Below are 20,563 nucleotides of genomic sequence, written 5' to 3' on the forward strand. Positions count from 1 at the left end.
CTATAGGTTTCTTTTTTAAACCATCCTATTGAATTAGAGAATGATCTTTCTATAGGATAGTTCAAAAAACCTGTAGATAGGGCTTGAGAGCAGTTATTATAGAATCATATTGATTTCTATAGAACCCTGTTAAATTCTATAGGACCCTGACATAAAAGTTGGTCGGGGAACTGTGAGACCTAGCAGGCCACAGAGGGGAGCACACATTGATTTCTGTGGGACTGTTCATGTGAGTAAAGTGAGCAGGATTTGGTCACCAGACATCACCATTATTAAGCAGTTACAAAATGACCATTTAATTGCAGCCAAATGCCTCACTGACAAAGTGTCATCCTGATGTCATGAATGAGTGATGAATTGCGGAGTGATTTCCAGCTTTATGTAATTATGTAAATAGCTAATCTAACTGAAAACATATTTTGGAAAATTACACATAAATTGCACATTACTGTCATCTTGGAATTTGTTTTAGATGAATTATATAGCACTTTTTGAGATAAAGGTGTATCAAAGTTTGCATCCTTAGTCTTTCCCCCCTGGGCATTTATAAACTGAATAATAATATGCCTTTTGATGTGCTGGGAGATGCAAGCTCTCATCCCAGGATTGATATAATTTTTTGTTTCTTTTTCAGTGTTTTAGTTTTGATCAAACACAGCTGGTGCACTTAAACATCTTAATGCCTTTTGTAAGATTTCATCTTCCCACAGAATGCTATGGCTCTGCTCTCTGCTGACTTCCAGCCTTTGCTACCACACTGAAGGCAATAGCACTGATTCTGATCTCTCTTACACCAGCAGATCTTCAAGGAGTATATTGGAGTTACTCATGGTTTACACTGGTGTGAGTGAGGGCCATAGTCAGGGCTAATGGGACTGCAGAGGGTGTCAGTCGATGCAGAGTTTGGTTCTGCAGGAATCTAGAACCCTGCAATTTCATGTTTTTTAGCTCAGAGTTAAAATCAGCCCAAGGAATAGACCGGGACTGTTAACTATCCATTTCATGTAGTATTTAACAGCTGAATTCAGATCACGTTGACCTCAATGGGTTTTGGATCTGGTTCTGAGTATCTGTGTGCAACTGACCTGCAGCTCCCTGTGGTCCCAATGAGTTGGGTGGCTTGATTTACTCACAAGAGCACTGATCCTGCATTCATTGCCCACCTAAAATAACCACTGACCTCAAGCACAGTCTTTGAAATCCCCTAAACCTGAACAGCTCTTTGAGGACCTTGGTGCCTTCAACTGGATGCTGAGGGTGTTCGGCATATTGCAGAATCAGGCTCCTGGCCGGCAAGCTCGCTCAAAATCAGCAAGTTCCTCTAAAAAGAACAAGGAGTACTTGTGGCACCTTGGAGACTAACAAATTTATTTGAGCATAAGCTTTCATGGGCTAAAACCCACTTCATCGGATGCATGCAGAGGAAAATAAAGTAGGAAGATATATGTACACAGAAGACATGAAAAAAATGGGTGTTGCCATACTAACTATAAAGAGAGTAATCAGTTAAGGTGGGCTATTATCTAGGTTTTCATGTGAAAATTTGAGTGTGTGTGTGTGTGTGTGTGTGTGTGTGTGTGTGTGTGTGTGTGTGTGTGCGCGTGTGTGTGTGTGTGTAAATCCATAAGTCACTGAGGAGGAGCCATATCTCAAACTTTCCAGAAAAGCTGGGAGGAGTTTTGAGTCGGTGATGAGAAACAAAACCAGTTGAGTTTTATTTTAAGACCCTTCATGAAAGTTCTGCACAGATCTAATCGTTTCCCCACCTGTTGAGAAGAATTGAAAGAGAAGGGCCCACATTATAAAGCTCACATGGAGCCACCACTCCACGGATCAGCAGCAGTGCTGTGAAAGCAGGCCCTGCTCCTAGAGTCCTGGTTAGTGGGATGGCTGGGAATGAGCAGTCAAAGCCAGCCTCTCAGGGTATGTCTACACAGCAATATAACCCCAGGCGTAACCCCCCCACACTTGTGTCCACACACCAATTGTGCTAACTAGGGCTCAGACCTAGGGTCCCAAGGGCTGGAAGGTCCAAGCCCATCTTAAGCTGGACCTAGGGTCCAATCCCTATTGTTTTCCTGTGTGCATGCAGCCCCAGGTTGACTTGTGTCCCAGCAGTCCTCCAGATGTATCCAGAGTTCCTGGCGACAGAGAAGCAGTGTTGCAGGCAGCCAGTGCCGAGGCCAGAAGCGTCATTACTGCTGGCCAAGCATGCTTCCTGTTCCTGCTCTGCTTGCTGCAGCAGCAGATCCAGCTCCTCCTCACTGCTGCGTGGAGCTTGCCTGGAGCAGGGAGCAAAGCTGACAAGCAGGAGGTGGCTTCTGGCCACTGAGATATTGGGAGTCATCCCTCCCCTGGCTGTGCTGAGCTGGGAGCCCTGCTGCTCCCGCTTCCTGCAAGGCAGCCATTTGGTCACACGCCGTTCTCTTTCCCACAGCCTCCTGTGGCAGCGGCTCTGGCTCCTCCTCGCTGCAGGGAAGTTTTACGGCTGGCTCCCACTTGCGGCCCTGACAGCGCATGCCACCCAGGCACCCCAGCACACACTGCCCCAGGGAGGACTGGGGGATGGGGGGCGGAGAGCAGAGCAGGGACCAAGCAACTGCCCTGCAGGGAGGGGGAGTGGCCAGGATGTAGAGGGTCATCCCTTCCCCGGCCCTGCTCAGCCAGGAGCTCTGCTGTTTCCCCACTCCGCTGTCTGGCCCTTGAACCCAGGCCCACCTGCCCCCCCCCCAACTCCGGGGCTGTGTGTGCAGGGACACCTGGGCAATGTGCGTTGTCAGGGCGATGAGAGGGAACCAGCCTTCAGACTTCCCTGCAGCCTCCCACAGCGGCAGCTCCAGCTACTCCTTGCTGTGGTGCAGAGCTTGCCCCAGAGCAGGGAGCAAAGCGGACAGGTGGGAGGCAACTCCCAGCTGTCAGAATGTTGGGGATCATCCCTTTCCCAGCTGTGCTGAACCAGGAGCTCTGCCACTCCCCCTGCCTGCAGGGCAACTACTCTGCTCTCTGTCTCATGCTCCTGGGCCCCCCTTCCCTCCCTAGGGCTGAATATGCAGAGGTGCCTGGGCAGTGTGCATATGCAAAGAGCTCTGATTGGCTAGAGAGCTGGTAGGCAATCCACCCCTACTTCCGGTGGCCAGCTCTGCTGGGATTGGAGCAAGAACTGCATGGGCTGATGGAGAACTACATGTGACTGCTACTAAGACCACAGATGGCTGAGAGTCAGAGCTCCAGGCTCGGGGCAGGAACAACCTGAACACATGTCCCCATTGAGCTGGCCCCATGTAACCCACACACCTCCAGGGCGTGGTGTTCTGTCCCATCTAGTGTCACCGAGACCACTTAGAGAGAGTTAAATGACTCTGCTCTACAGCCTTAGCTAACAGCCAGTTGGCTTTTCGCTCATGCAGTAGAAGCTCATGCACTAAGCTCCAGAAGGCCCAGGTTTGATCCTGCTCACCAATGACTGGGGTCTGTCGGTATTACACCTGCACATGAGAACTGGCCAGAGCCCAAAGGCAAGCAGGGCCCTTATTGGCGACTGATGCCGGGGGGGGGAACTGGGACTTGTTTGTTGCTGATCAAGGTGACTGCTGCTGATCAAGTTGAGCGTTTGTTACTGATAACAGTGTTGGAGGGATTTCTTGGTGAATTCTTTCCTTCCCAAAGGCTGTTATAGGGGTCTTAATCCCAAGGCAAGCAGTGCGAGTTTGGAACTGAGTACCAGTAAGGGAAGCCCACACTCGAAATGGGCAGTTTTAATTTGGCATAGAATCATAGAATCATAGAATCTCAGGGTTGGAAGGGACCTCAGGAGGTCATCTAGTCCAACCCCCTGCTCAAAGCAGGACCAAACCCAACTAAATCATCCCAGCCAGGGCTTTGTCAAGCCTGACCTTAAAAACCTCTAAGGAAGGAGATTCCACTACCTCCCTAGGTAACCCATTCCAGTGCTTCACCACCCTCCTAGTGAAAAAGTTTTTCCTAATGTCCAACCTAAACCTCCCCCTCTGCAACTTGAGACCATTACTCCTTGTTCTGTCATCTTCTACCACTGAGAACAGTCTAGATCCATCCTCTTCGGAACCCCCTTTCAGGTAGTTGAAAGCAGCTATCAAATCCCCCCTCATTCTTCTCTTCTGCAGACTAAACAATCCCAGTTCCCTCAGCCTTTCCGCATAAGTCATGTGCTCCAGCCCCCTAATCATTTTTGTTGCCCTCCGCTGGACTCTCTCCAATTTATCCACATCCTTCTTGTAGTGTGGGGCCCAAAACTGGACACAGTACTCCAGATGAGGCCTCACCAGTGCTGAGTAGAGGGGAATGATCACATCCCTCGATCTGCTGGAAATGCCCCTACTTATACAACCCAAAATGCCATTAGCCTTCTTGGCAACAAGGGCACACTGTTGACTCATATTCAGCTTTTCGTCCACCGTAACCCCTAGGTCCTTTTCTGCAGAAGCATCTTCATTACATATACATTGAACCAATAAAAGCTTAGCTATTAATATCCTTTCACCCATAGGGGAGAAAAAGCTTAGAAATGAAGTTACAAGTGCTTTTCTTTTCATTTCCAAATGCTGTCCAAACACTTCAAACTGGTTGCCAAAGTGACTCAAGCTCTGCTGTAAACAGTCAATCAGTGTGTATATTTAAAGATTGCAACCATAATTCCAAGCAAAAAATACAAAGCATTATTGAATGTTTTCTGGGGTTGGGCTCAAAGAACTGAAGAAGCACGGCTGTTTCCTAGCGTAACTGTTGGTGGGCTAGACTTTACTTCACCGCCTTTCTCCTAGTGCCAAAGAACAGCTCCTGTATAAAAGCACGTGGAGACCCAGAATCAGGGCTGTCCTTAGGATTTCTGGGGCTCTACGCAAGTTACCTGAGGGGGGATATCGAGGGACGGGGAGGGGAAGGCGGGGGCTCCATTGAAGGCAGTCCCCAGCCGGTGCCTCTGATACCAGTGTGTCGAGGGGGCCCAGCCTTCACCCCTGCCCATGGACCCCCAGAACCCACCCCCGCCTGGCGCTGCCCATCCCACTGCTGCCCACCCGACGCAGCTTCTGCCAGGACTTGGGGCTTCCCTCCACTTCCCACCCACCGGCGTGGCTTCTGACGCAGCTCAGGGCTTCCCTCCACCGCCTGCCCACACACATGAGTGGGGGTGATGGAAGCTGTGGCCCAGGGTCTCCCCGACGCACCCGGTTTTGAGCTGAGATTCCACTCTCCAGCGCGCACAGCTCCCTCCTGGCACACACAGCCCCACGCCAGCTCCTACCTGAAGGGAGTGAGCAGTGGGTGAGGGGGAGGGGCCGGGGGCTTCTTCCACTTGCCCCCTTTTTTTTTTAAATTTCCCATCCATGCTGCAGATTGGTTGTCCTGATTCACTCTGCACATGTGCAGCGAGGAAGATGCGGGGTGCAAACTGCACACAACCCCCGGCAGCCTGCCTACAGGTAGGGACAGCGGAGTCAGAGTGCAGCACAAGCTGAACAGGCCGGGGCCCCACAGTCTGGTGGTGCCCCAAATTTCAAGGTTCCCTACGCAGCCCCATATTCTGCATATGCCTAAGGATGGCCCTGCCCAGAATTCAGTCAATGAGGACTTTCAGCAAGGATTGCACAGGGTCAGCCTCCCCACAATCAAGTCCAAAAAGAACAAAAGGAATGAACTTAATTCTTAAATTCCAATTTTATAAAATCTTATGATAAATAACAAATGTCTATAACAACATGATTACTTTATAATCCACATACATTATCGTCACAGTTATAAACAAAGAAAGAAAGAAAATAAATTAAATCTAAACAGGTCAGTCTCCACAGAAACTGTTCTTGGTGAGAAGAACTCAAGAGTTTCAAAAGCTAAGGCTGAGTCTCATTTGTATAGATGTTGGTGATCTGCTTAGTCAAAAGCATTGCAACACCATCTTCCCTTTGCTTGCTTGTAGAAATCTTCAGCTGGAATCCATGCAGACTCTTCCTCCTCCTTGGCTGAAATCACTCAGTTAGCTAGTCAGCTAACTAATTAATTAACCACCACTCCCTTAAGCATATAGATTTAAAAAGTTCTGCTGCAAAATGCTTCAGAGTTAGAGGAAAACAGCCTGCTTTCTGTGTCTCTGGCTCAGCTTCTCCCAGCCCACACAACCACATGGCCTTTTGTAAAGCAGCTGCCCTGACAAGCTGCCCTCATGAAGTTCAGCTTCAGGGAACCTATTGAGCATACCCAAAACTACCACACCCAATTTGAGAAAATTCAGGGTGTGGAGTGCTAATTGTGCGTCTGTGCATCTAGCAACAATGAGTCAGACACAACTCACTCGTGTTCCCTCCCATCCCACCCCCCAGCTTCTCTATACAGTGGAACCTCAGAGTTACAAACACCTCAGGAATGAAAGTTGTTCGTAACTCTGAACAAAACGTTGTGGTTGTTCCTTCAAAAGTTTACAACGTAACATTGACTTACCACAGTTTTCAAACTTTACTATGCAGAAGAAAATTGCTGCTTTCCCCTTATTTTTTTAGTAGTTTACATTTAACACAGTACTGTTTTGTATTTGCTCTTGGTGGTTTGTTTCTGTTGCTTTCTGATTTTGTAATTCTGGATCCAAATGAAGTGTGTTGTAGACTGGTCAGTTTGTAATTCTTAGGTTCTACTGGAGATCTCTTAAAGAGATATCTCTCTAGTAGGCACATGGGTTACACTATAAAATTGAAATTAGCCTTTCTAATTATTTGAAACAAAATTTGAGGGGGTTATTTACATTAGTGTAAGAAACATTGCTCACATTGCATATATTACTTTTGTTTTGAAAGTTTGGTTCTAGTTAGGAATGTGACTACAAAAATAACATCCATATTTATTCTCTCTCAACTACTCAATGTTACTTTTTCTCAGTTTACCAGGCAGAAAAAGATGATTTTTTTTCTAACTCCTTACATTACAGTCTCAATTTAGGAGCTGCAACATCCAGCTATTTTCTTTCTATGTCTTACATCAACACCAATGATTAAGATTTTTCAGTCCAAATTTAGCTGACAGTTTTGTTCGTGATGACTGAGGCTGTGAGAATTCCGCACACATTGACTCCATGGTGGGAACAGTAGCAAAATTGATGGGTATTTTTGTTTAATCTTTAAATTAAGCAATTGGCTCACATAAACATAAACAGCAAACCTAGAGCCAAGTTCTACAAAGTTTCCTCCCAGAAGTTAATGGGACTACTCACCTGCATGAGGTTTTGTGGAATCAGGCCTGTGTTGAGAATGGAGGCATTACTTTGACATAGTCAATGTTCTGACTAGAACCAACATAGCAAGGAACTATTTTCAAGGACCCATTCCTACCCTGAAGACAATGACAGTCAGGGTTCTGAGCACCTAAGAAGTTAAGTCCCTAAGTTAAGGTCATATGAATCACAGAGAGTCACTGTCTTCTAACACTGAATAAGGAACTTCTTTAGAAAGAGGAAAATTGTGTTGTTTCTAAAACTATTCTGTATACCTCTCATTTCCTCATTGCTTCTCTTGCAAACCTTTCCCAGCCTGCTTAGCACTTCCTGCTATAGATGCAAAAAATCAGTGACCATCTCCTCGGAGCCCTGTTTAGGAAAAAATAAACAATCATCTGATAAAAACAGAAAACAAAATGAACAAGAAAATAAGAAAAGAGGTGTTCATGGCAATAAGCATAGTTCATGATCCATCACTGATGCACTGCTGTCACCTTATTTGTCCATCCCTCCTTCTCCTTCCTTTGTTTATTGTTGTCCCTTGCTGTGATATGCCAAATTTTGTTCCTAAAGTTACACCGGTTGAAGCCATGGGAATTTTCCCAATGAACTCAAGTGAGGCAGAATAAAGTCCCAAGGGTGCATAGCCACATTCTGATCCAGCTAGTGTAAATCTGCATAGCTCAGTGGCTCTCAGTCTCAGAAGGTGCTTAGTGCCGTACCTGCGGTGTGGTAGAAATAATACATTATTGTATAGGCTAGATTGTTATCTTACTGTCCAATTTGAGTAAGGAGTAGCTGCACTACCCAAGGAGCAGTGTGGGGACCAAATTGTGGCTCAAAAGTCACAATTTGGACCCAGCATATTGCTTTCCTCTTTGGGGATGCACCAGCCTGGTACCTGGAATAGCTTTCTTTCCTCCTCCAATCCCCTGTCTCTGCTTACCTGTGTGGGAAAAAGAGTACCAGCCCACTGGCAACTGCTCTCCCCATTTCATAGGGTTTGGCAATGAAAATAGCAAGGGAGCATGGTGACTTCTTTTACCCTTCAGATGGCTCAGACCCAGGCTCATCATTAAGCCCAGTGACCGAACTGTGTTTGCTGTGTTTTCCTTCTCTTGTTGTTATTACTAGGGACATTTGTATGAAACAAAGATCTTTGTTTCTTAAAAAAATTCATCTACTCCTGCATATTTCCTACTGTTGTGTCTTACACACACACACCAGAAACCACCCGGCACGTGACCACGAGAGGCTGAGCCATAGAGTCAACTGGACTCCCCAAACTCAACTTCTCAACTCCCCAAATTTCTCAACTTAACTTTGGATAAACCTTAAACTACATGTAGGGATTTGAACTGTCCTTTTATTTGTGAATATCTCTGAGGGCAAAAAGTACACGAACATTCAACAGGAATTTCTGAGCTATAAAAGAATTTAACACCATGATTACAAGCAACTGAAGCGTCCAAGAACAACAAGGCAGTTGGATACGCTTTGGAATGTAACATTTAGCTGAAACCTCTGCACTCAACAATTACAGAGAATGTTAGTCATTTTTCAAAGATCCATGGAAGTTTCATTCACTAAAAGATTCAGAATTTCTTTTATAATAGACAGTTAGGATCAGTGGTTATTATTTTTTTTTCTGTGTAGACCCCCCAATAAGTTCCCCCACTGAGGTGCAGAGGCTATCCCCTGTGGGATGGATATTATAATTAGCACCCAACCAACTTTGCTCCTGGGGAATTAAGGTAATTGCCCTCATAAGCAATACCATGTTGTATTGTGCCACTCCCCACAGCTGAAAAAGAAAAGGAGATGTGACTTGCAATAAATGACAACCAGGACAGAGTTAATAAGTCACTAGACCATGTTTATACAGTGCCGGTTTTTTTTTTTCAAAAAGTGTTTTGGTCCTTGAATTTTTAAATAGGAGACAAAACATGTCTCTTAAAAGCCTCATAAAAATCAAAGTTTTATTGAGAGAGAGCAGGAAATGTAATAAGAGCAGAGGTTCATATGCCTAGTTATAGGTGAAAAGAAGCATTTTTGTGAAGTTGCTGATACTTTGGGTTAAATATGTTGACACTTCAATAAAAAAATAGTAACTGTGGTTTGAAACACAGCAAACTCCACAACTGAGATTAGGGCCCATCTGAACTCATGTACCTCATTTGGTTAGTCGTGTAAAAGTATGATAATGCCTGGTGTTATTTGGTGGATGTGGGATCAGAGAGAATCAAACCAAATAGCGGTGAAGCAGTGCGAATAGCATCTAGATACTGTAGGGACAGGTGGATGATATAAAGCTAAATTAGATCTTTCATCTGACGCTGCGTGGAATTATCGATATATCATGCTCAGATAAATCATGCTCAGAACCAGGACTACTTGCACTACGTACACTACTTTTGAGCCAAAATTAAACTCGCAGTGCTACATCTTCAAGTGATGTAAATTTTAATAGTTTCATGAAAGTCAATGGTGATATGACAGTTTACACCAGCCGAGGGTCTGACCTTCAGAATAAGGACAAAGTAGTGAGTAGACCCTCTGCACAGGAGTGAATTTCACTCATAACAAGTAATTGTTGAGCTCACAAATTAGAATATATATGCTAGCATAAATAAAAACTACCTTTTGGTGTAAAAACTGGGTGGAATGACTTGGCTACATTTTCCTACACTCCATCCCCTTAAGAATTATATATTCCACTGTCAGAAAGAACCATTGCATTCATCTAGTGTGACCTTCTATATAACACGGGCCACAGAACCTCCCCCCGAAAATTCCCAGAGCATATCTTTTAGAGAAACATCCAGTCTTGGTTTTCAAATTGCCAGTGATGAAAATCCAGAATGACCCTTAGTAAATTATTCCAATGATTAATTACTCTCACCGTTAAAAATTTATACCCTATTTCCAACCTGAATTTGTCTAGCTTCAACTTGCAGCCATTAGATCATGTTATACCTTTCTCTGCTAGATTGAAGAGCCATTTATTAAATATTTGTTCCCCATGTAGATGCTTATAGATTGTAATCAAGTCACCCCTTAACTGTTTCTTTGTTAAGCTTCTTTAAGGTTTATAACTGTCCTGAAGAGGTCAAAGGGACGCTGTTCAGGGTGAGCAGGTTCAGATAATGGGGGCTAAGCAGAGTGGGAGGGGACCTGTGGGATGCTGGGAAGGGGGATGTGGAGTTAGTGATAGTTAGTGATAGGGTTTTGACCTCCTCCTCATGGCCCTCCTTGCTTATCTAGAGGGTCTGAGCCCATCTACCCTCCCATTTGAGCTGAGATCTGAGGAGGTCCCCATCCTCTGGGGATGTCCAAGCCCCACTCCCTGTACACCTGTGTCTGTAGCAGTCCCTGTAGGGTCCCTGACCATCTGTCAGGGTGTGGTCCCCTTTCCCTACCCTGCCCTTCATGTGAGCTAGGTTGTGGAGGGGGCTTGCATTTATGGGAATGTCTGAGCCCCACTTGGTCCCTGCCGCCTCCAGGTTTGTGCATGATCTGAGGGTCCTTACTCATCTATGCGGGGGCTGACCCATCCATTCCTGCCCCCTCAAGTGAGCCAGGTTCTGGGGAGGTTTACTTTGCTGGGGTATTTGAACTCCTCACAATACCCCCTCCTGAGGTTTGGGGGTGCCTAGTCCCTTTAAGGGGTTCTAAGTCCATCTCTCTAACCCTCCCCCGCCCCCGTGTGAGCCAGGAACTGGAGAAGCCCTGCCCATCTGGGTGGCAAGTTTAGAACTGGCATGCTCAGCACATGCACCAAGAACACACTGCTGAGACGCCGGTGAGGAGCTAAGAATGTGTATGCCTGACACATAGAAACTTCAACACTGGGCGGGGAGAGGGGAACACCCACTGACATGAATGAAGCCATCCATACATCTCAGAGATACTGTTCAGGCTGTATGCATCTCCACTGAGTATTCACTTTCATCTAGCTAAGAACATCTCATTGAGATGAATGGGCCACTTTTCACTTTTCTGATCCTGCTATTCTGGTGATGGCTGTGTATGCTAGTGTACCAAGCTTGCATGCTCAGCACTCTCATATATGGTGGGGAAACATGGGCAACTTATGCTCATCAGGAGAAAAGGTTAAGCAGTTTCCACCTACGCTGTTTACGCTGCATACGCAACACAAAATGGCAAGATAAAGTCACCAACGCAGAGGTTCTTCAAAGGGCAAATTTACCAGGTGTGACAGCCCTGCTCAAGCAACGACGACTACGCTGGCTGGGCCATCTGAGTAGATTGGAAGATGGACATCTACCCAATGACATGCTGTATGGGGAGCTATCAGAGGGAACAAGAACAACAGGACATCCCAAGCTTCGCTATAAAGACACATATAAGCAAGATATGAAGGAATTTGGAATTGATCCTGCTGGATTTGAAATCTTGGCAAGTGATCGTAACAAGTGGCACCATTGTCTCCATCAGGGCATAAAAGTCCATGGCAGGAGCTGGCTCCTCCAGCTTGAAGAGAAAAGAGCCCATAGGAAGCAAGCAGCTCCCAGCCAAGACACATACATTTGCAATAACTGCCAAAGATCATGCAAATCTCAGATTGGACTATTCAGTCATGTGAGACATTGCAAACCATCTACATCATAGGTTACAATTCCCACCATCTCTCATAGACGAAAGGATACCAACCTATTCTGGTGATGGCTGTGTAGGGCATCTCCCCATGGTTAAGGATAAAAGCTGCTTTCTGTATAAAGGATGACTCTTCTCAGTGCTCTAAAATCTGCAGTCTTACATCGCTTGTCTTGAAATTTGCTATGCCTCATCATGGGAGTTTAGGGTAGGGTTAATGATTCAAATGTGGGATCACATGAGTAGGGGGGAGCCAAGATACAGCCCCCCAAGAAAAAAACAGTATTTTATTAAGTTCACAGATTCTAGCAACTTTGAAGTTTGAATCCCACCCCATGCAGAAATCTGAGAATGAACTGTAAACATTTGGGGAAAATCTGCATCTGTCTACGTTTGTGGATGTTTTTTGTTTGGTTGGTTTAGTTTAATGAAATCTGAGAATATTCAGAATGTGCTGAAACTATTTTTGAAAAGAAAATAAATTACATATGTGAATGCTCACTGGGTGGAGTGACTAGGGGTACAAGAATTGGTGAGAATGTGGGGGAGCGGTTCGAGTCTGTATTTAGGGATGGGTTATTATGAGGAGAGGTAAATGGGAATGCATGGTAGGGGAGGGCAGAGGGGTTAAAATTAGGAGGGGTGGGAGAGGAGAAGATGGAAGAGGTTGGAGAATGTGAAGGTTAGCGGAAGAAATTGGATTTTTTGGAGGGAGGAGGCTGTCAGACCTGAATTTTTGTATTCCATGTGTGTGCTGCAATATAGAGGAACCCTACCTCTCTTCAGGGTCCAAGCCGCTCTCCTTGCCCACTGTGTGTTCTGGGATCTGGGGGAACATGTTCTTCTTGGGGTATCTGAACTCCACTCCCAGCCCCTCTGTGGGATCTGGGGTGAGGGGAAAGAAGGTAACACGCATTTAAACATTTGAAATCCAGGAAAATGAATAGTTGTTCGATATCAGTCCTGTGTGGAGTGGGGGACTGGCCAGAGTGTGTGTTGGGGGGTCAGGTTAGAGAAGAGGCAAATTGGGTGGACCTGGGGCATGGCTGCAGAAACCTGGCTGAAGGAGGAGTCCCAGCTGGAGGTTGCCTGTGGGAGTGAGGGGCCCAGCTCAGGATGGAGCTCAGGCTACGTAACTATAAGGTAGCATTCAGCCCTCCAGTAAACTGCTGCCTGTGATATATTCAGGGCAAGCAATGAGCAACTTTTTATATGTTAATGGTTTCTACAGTGTCAACTAATATCTTAAGGGATGGGGGATCTGGAAATGTTGGTGGATGGGGCTACATGCCGCAGGTAATGTTGGGGCAGGGGGTGGAGAAGGAGAGAGACACACCAGTGTTCTCTCACATGCTTGGAGTTACTATAACAACCATGTAATAAAACTGTCAAGGTCTGGGGTCATAGACCATGGATGAGATTTATCTCACCAGACCTGTTAGCAGCTACACATTGCAAACATTTCAAAGCATGACCATTTCCCCCATTCTACTATAACAAAAGTGTACAGGGTGGGAGGGGAGCAGAATCATAAGCAACCTTGTGGTCTAATGGAAAGACCACTGGACTGGGATCATTCTTAGCACTTCCTCTGATCTGCTGGGTGACCTTGTACAAGTCATTTAACCTCTCTGTGCTTCAGTTTCCTATCTGTAAAGTGTGAATAATGTTGTAAAGTTCATTGAGATCTACAGATGAAAAGGACTGTGTAAAAGCTAGGGCCTTTGATTATTACTTAGCCACAGTCACATGTCATCTGCAAACCTAGGTGAGAACTACAGCTGCCTAAATGACCATTAACTACTACCAACATACATTTCTTTTTCTGTTTAAAAAATTAGGAATTAAATGGAAAAAACGTTGTTAACACAGAGTTAAGGGTGCCCAACAGTAGCTCATGCCCTACCAGAATGATGAGTTCAGCAAAACTCCAACTTCTGATAAATGGGAAATACAGAGTAAAGGTAAACATGCATGCAACTTTAACTCTGCCCTCTTTGAATAGTGCCCCACAATGCCCATAACACACACATGCCCACTCTGTGTGAACTGCTCTTGTTGTATGCTCAAACACTGAGCCAACTCTCCTAACAGAATACCTTACTTGTAAAATTCAACAACCACTTCATACCCTTTTACAATCCCTTTACCCTTGCACACAGGATACCACTATAAGCCTATACTTTCTCCTACACATCTTTGAATACACAGACTGCTCTGATATCCCACTTTATTACTGACAATACCCTTGGCAAGAATAACCCAGTATCCTACTTTTGACACAACTTTCACCATTCTGTATTGAAATGATGCAGAGTGGACAGGGCTGCCCAGAGGGGGGGGGCAAAGGGGGCAATTTGCCCCGGGCCCCAGGCTCCACAGGGGCCCCCAAGAGAACAGCGGAGGCTCCCGCCTCCGCCCCTCTCCTGGAGCCTCAGCGCATCAAGCGCCGAGTCTCCGCCGGGGCCCCTGAGCCCCGCCCTGCTCAGAGCCGCGTGGTCAGGGGGCGGGGCTGGGAGCTCCGGGCTGAGCTCAGCTCCCTCCGCTCGGCGTGGAGCTCCCAGCCCCGCCCCCTCACCACGCGGCTCTGAGCGGGACGGAGCTCAGGCCCCGCCGGCCACACGCTGCTGCTGTTCCGGCGAGGCGCTGAGACTCCGGGTGAGGAGGGAGCCGGGGGTAAGAGGCTGGGGCCGGGGCGGGGGGGAAGCGGGACCCGCCGCCGAAGTGCAGCCCGGTCTTCGGCGGCGGGGGGCCCCTTCCGTTCCGGGACCCGCCGCCGAAGTGCCCCGAAGACCCGCGGCAGGGACCCCCCCCCGCCGAATTACCGCCGAAGACCGGGCTGCACTTCGGCGGCGGGTCCCGCTTCGGCGGTAATTCGGCGGCGGGGGGGCCCCCGCCGCGGGTCTTTGGGGCATTTCGGCAGTGGGTCCTGGAACGGAAGGGCCCCCCGCCGCCGAAGACCCCGGGCCCCCGGAATCCTCTGGGCGGCCCTGAGAGTGGAACCTCAAGTTCCGTATGCACCTCCTTCCTTGATAATACATAGGGGAGAGAGGACTCAGACATAAATCTCCCCATGTCACAATGACAGTTATTCCAAGCTCTCCAATTCATTCATTCACTATTCTATACATCTCCACCTAACACCGTGAACGGAGCTGGAATGCATGCAGATAATTCCCAGTGGTTATTGCCAGCAATGAGAGGGCAGAATTAAAGTTGTGTGGGTGTTTATCTTACATCTGTATTTCCTGGTTTTCAGAAGTTTGAGTTTTGCTGATCTCGACATTCTGGAAGGGCATGAGCAAATAGTGGGCAACCTTAACTCTGCATTAACAAAGATTTTTTGCCATTTAATTAGTATTAATGTGTATTTCAGTAGTCCTCAAAGGTATCATTCAGGATCAATTTCCTATTGTGTTGGGTGTATACCTTACATTATTTGTACCAAAACTCCCTGATTTCATTCAGGGCAAATTTGTGTCTTCCCCGCTCCATCTTATACTGATAAAAATAGCAAAATTCTGCCTCCTGGGAAAAATCCTGAATGTTTACCCAAATATAAATTCATATTTTTCCCATTCAAAAAACAGCTTTTGGCTGCATCTGGTAGATCACTGAGCTCCTCCAATGCCTAGTGAAGTCAGAAGCAAATTTCTATCTACAAAAATATCAGTGATTTAGTTGTCCAACTTGAGACACTGTAAATGGCTTTTCAGAGGATGGCTTTTCAGCACTTCCTGATAATTGAGACCCTTTAAATTGCTCAGTCTGAACACTCAAAACTTTATGCACTTTAGAAAATCTTGGTCATAACGTCTTATGTAATAATTGCAGGATGCTTTGGAATCCTTCAGTAGGAAATCTACAGTGATGTAATACATATGCTCTAGTGTTTCTTTCATCAAAGTTTTGTGAATTTAAAAAAAATAGTATATCATGATACTGCTCTGTTGGTTTTAATATAAAATAATAAACTTTAAACACACTGAAACATGTTAGATAATAGGCAACATTTATTAGAGTCTGCCGCTAGCTTGGGTTATATCATCAAAGTCAAACCAATTGCATTTCTTTCTAAATCAAATTAATTATAAATTCAAGGACAAGCCATATTCCCTATTCAAAGATGAAATACATAACAGATGAATGTAGTGATCTAATTATAATAATGATTTAATTGCCAGTGCTTTATAATTCCAGGCTGCTTAGCAAAGCTGGTACCAGCAATTACCTTTCCAAAAACATAGAATTACATTAATTAATAGGAACATACTGCTTTTTTTCCTTTTTAGAATATCTTTATTACTTTGGCTCTGATGCATGTTGGTTTCCCAAATATAAACGTTTAGACAAATTGCCTTAAAATTAACTGATTTAAAAAAAAACAAATGACTGGATTAGAAAAAGGAAAGCTGGAATACTGATTTAGCTGTCCCTTTCAAGAGATACAATGGATGAGATGATATCTGCAAAGGAAGATCCAACTAGCTGTCTTCCAACAAATATGTTACATAATAAGAAAGCTAATTATTTCTGATTTCGTTAAACGCTTCTGAATGTCAAAAGGGCCAAACAAGTCAAAGAAGATTTATACTTGGCTGCTGGAGAGAAAAGAACAGGAATCCATTGTGCCTAAAATCAATTCTTTCCTTCCAAGGAAAGAGCAATCAGAGGAGGCCCCTGCTCCCCTAGGGTTCTATGAAAAGTTGAACAGGCATACCTCCCAGACACCGCTCTCCAGTAATTAGCCTGGGAGAAGCCCTCAATACCAGGTTCAAAAGGTGAAGAGAAGGAAGGAGAAGAAAATTTATTTGGCTGTCATCTCCCTATACACCAGCATCCCTTATAATGATGTCATAGCTGCCTGCCTCAATTATCTCCAAAACAATGGACAACACTCAGATTTCCAACTCATCCGTTCATCCTGACCCATAACAATTTTACATTCAACAACAAACATTTTATACAAGCCCTGGGTACTAGGATGTCTCTCCAATATTCCAACCTCTTCATGGGCCACCTTGAGGAAGAGTATCAGGACAAATGCACTACAAAACCAATGATATACTTGAGATACATCAATGATATTTTCATCTTTGTGGACAGACGACCTAAACTGCTTCATAGATTTCCACCATAACTTCAACAACCACTGCCCATCCATCAAATTCTTCCTAGAACTCTCCTGTAGGAGTATTAACTTCCTGGACACCATGATCAACTTCAGCAATGGAATTCTACAGAGTACTACCTACACGAAACCCATGGACCACCACACTTACCTTCACAGAGCTAGTAACCAAGAAATCTTTTATCTACAGCCAGGCACCCAGCTACCACAGAATATGCTCTGAGGAGAAAGTCCAGGATACATACCTTAACACACTCTAAACCACCTCAATCAAACAAGGGTATTCCACCAGAGAAGTAGATTGCATCATGGAACAGTGCACCCAAGTACCCTGAGAGACCATGCTTCAATGTGGAACTAAAAAACCTCCAACCGCACACCCTTAGTTGTCACCTACCACCCCACACTGGAACCCATACAGGGTATCATTAAACAATTACAACCCATACTTGATGGGGACCACATTCTAAATAAATCTTTCCCACACACCCTCTTCTGCATTCAAGCCTTCTGCTTTCGGATGCCTCCGGTCTCATCATCCGAAACAAGCTCCCCACAGACCAGGACCCTCCAACTCAAGTGGCACCAGAACCTGCAGAAATATCTTCACTGCTAGGATGGTCAACACCCTCCATAATACACCTTTCATGATCCATAGATCCTATACATGCCTATCACAACATATGGCATGTCTCACCTAGTGCACTAAATGCCCCAATAACAACTCTGTGGGTGAAAGTAGACAGTCACTACACTCTTGAATGAACTTGCTCAGAAAATGATAAAAGACAAAAACACCACTCCATATATATATGCAGAATATTTTAGGTTCATTGGGATGAGCTCATAATTTGACTAGAGGATAACCTATTAATTTGGTTAAGGGAAAGTGAAATAATGATTTTTGATCCTCAGAAGTGGTCTATTCACAGGACCAGCAAATGTGGGGAGGGCGGAAGAGGTTTTGCATTGTTCCACGGCACCTCTACTGGCTTATTGAATAAGTAGCATAGATATGCCCAGATTGGCGCCCCTACCTGCTGTCCTTGTTCAGAATATATGTATTCATTTTTATTTTAAATCTTTCCATTGCCCTATAGGGGTGTAGTAAATTACTAAGGCAACATATGACCACCAGCGTGAGGAGAAATACAGAAGGGAAAACAATCTGGACCATAATCTTTCTCTCAGGCCCTTTACAAATTATATACTGTGACAGATCCAAACCAGTGGGGTACAGGAGTCTGGTAGAGGGCAAATATACTGGTCACTGGGTGAGTAGTTTTCTGTTCCCTGAGTGACCAGAGCAGGGGCTGCACTAGAGTAATCAGGAACCTGCTAGAACCAATTAAGGCAGACAAGCTGATTAGAACACCTGCAGCCAATCAAGGCAGGCTAATCAGGGCACCTGGGTTTAAAAAGGAGCTCACTCCAGTCAGGAGCCGGAGGAGAGGAAGTGCGTGTGAGGAGCTGGGAGCAAGAGGTGCAATGAGCTGAGAGTGAGAGGGTGCTGCTGCTGGAGGACTAAGGAGTACAAGCATTATCAGACACCAGGAGGAAGGTCCTGTGATGAGGCTAAAGAAGGTGTTTGGAGGAGGCCATGATGAAGTAGCCCAGGGAGTTGTAGCTGTCATGCAGCTGTTACAGGAGGCACTATAGACAGCTGCAATCCACAGGGCCCTGGGCTGGAACCCGGAGTAGAGGGTGGGCCTGGGTTGCCCCCAAACTTCCCAACTCCTGATCAGACACAGGAGAAGTTGCCCCAGACTGAGGGGAAGATCACTGAGGTGAGCAAATCTGCCAATAAGCGCAGGACCCACCAAGGTAGAGGAGGAACTTTGTCACAACTGGTGTCAAGAGTGGGATCTGGTGTGCACAGCGTGGCAGAAGAAGGAGGGTGATTTAAAAAAAAAAAAAGGTAGAGGTTTTATTTTTTTTTCACCACAATGGATGACTTAGTGCGGGCATTGATACAAGCTGCGGCGGCCCAGCAGGAGGCTACCCGTGTCCAGGCAGCCGCCCAACAGGAGGCAGTGCGGCTGCAGCAAGAGACTAATCGCCTGCTGATGGACCAGGCTTCTCAAGACCGAGCTATGTTGCAGGAACTGGTAAACCAGGTAAAGACCCTTACAGAGCTGAACCGCGGCCATGATGGGACGTAGATCATACGGGCCAGCCATTGGCTGCAGAAAATGACACAGGAGGATGATGTAGAGGCATACCTCCTGGCCTTTGAGAGGACAGCCCTACGGGAGGCCTGGCCTCGAGATCAGTGATCTGGCATCCTTGCCCCATTCCTGTGTGGGGAGGCCCAGAAGGCCTACTATGATCTGCCTGAAGAGGCTGCAGCAGACTACCTCCAGCTGAAAGCAGAGATCCTGGCCAGATCTGGGGTAACGACCGCAGTGCGGGCCCAGCGGTATCACGAGTGGAGGTACCAGGAATACAAAACCTCGCGGTCCCAACTGTATGACCTCATCCATCTCGCACGAAAGTGGTTGCGAACGGAGTCCCGGAGTCCGGAAGAGATACTAGAGGTTCTGGTCATCGACCGATACATGAGGGGACTTCCGCCAGACCTTCGTGCCTGGGTAAGCCAGAACGAACCCTCCACCTATGATGAGGTTGTTGCACTGGTAGAGAGGCGAAGGACAGCGAGGGAGCTGACCCGACCAGTTAAGGAAGAGACACCCGGGTTAAACTAGCAGCACCAAGCCCTAGAGCTCGGGTGACTGGGCCACCAGGAGGGCCCAGGTGGAAAAAGAGAGGGGCTGAAGGCCCACCAGAAGCCACAAAGAGTCGGAGCACTGAGGGAGAAGAGGATCGTGATGTTAGACTGCCCAAACCAAGAGACCGGGGAATGCCTAGGGCCCCATGCAGATGTTATGCCTGCAGGCAGTGGGGACATATAGCTGCACAGTGTCCCAATGCTGAGGAGCCTATGCAGTGTAACCTGGGGAACTGGGCAGACCCATGCTCCCTAATCCACCTTGTGGGGGTCTCACTAACCCCACATATGTACACCTGACCAGTAAAGCTAAATGAGTTAGAGACCACGGCACTGGTTGATTCGGGGAGTGCTATCACGCTTGTCTCGGGGAAGCTCGTGAAGTGTAGTCAGTTGCTACGGGCTAAGCGTACGGGGATAACATGTGTCCATGGGACAGTTGGTTATTACCCCATCCCAGTAAAAATCGAGATTCAGGGGAACACTACTGAGGTAGCAGCAGGTGTAGTCCCTAAACTCCCATACCCGGTGCTCATAGGGAGGGACTTCCCAGGGTTTGGAGACTTACTCCCAGTAGGAGGATTGGAGAAAGAGGGGAACCCTGAAGTTAGTGAGGCATCCACAGTAGACTGTCAACCCCCAGTCTTCTCTGAAATATCCCCAGATTTATTTTCCATACCCAGACAGGGTAGAAAGTCGAAAAGGGAAAGGAGGGCAGCTAAGGCCTTGGGAACCCGAATACTGACTCAAAGCCAGAGGGTCGCTCTCGTAGGTAGGCAGACCCGAGCAGCTGAAAAGGAGGCCACCCAGGAGGGAGAAGCACCTGAGTCTGACCCCGACCCTAACGCTT

The 20,563-nt window shown here is 46.4% G+C and overlaps 1 protein-coding gene across 1 annotated transcript in view; it reads left to right on the forward strand.

The window, feature by feature from the left end:
- SEMA3E (semaphorin 3E) overlaps positions 1-20,563 on the forward strand; it is a 230,774-nt gene that overhangs the window by 136,552 nt on the left and 73,659 nt on the right. The window lies entirely within an intron of this gene.

This window comes from Mauremys mutica, chromosome 1, assembly GCF_020497125.1.
Source record: "Mauremys mutica isolate MM-2020 ecotype Southern chromosome 1, ASM2049712v1, whole genome shotgun sequence".
NCBI classification, from domain to species: Eukaryota; Metazoa; Chordata; order Testudines; family Geoemydidae; genus Mauremys; species Mauremys mutica.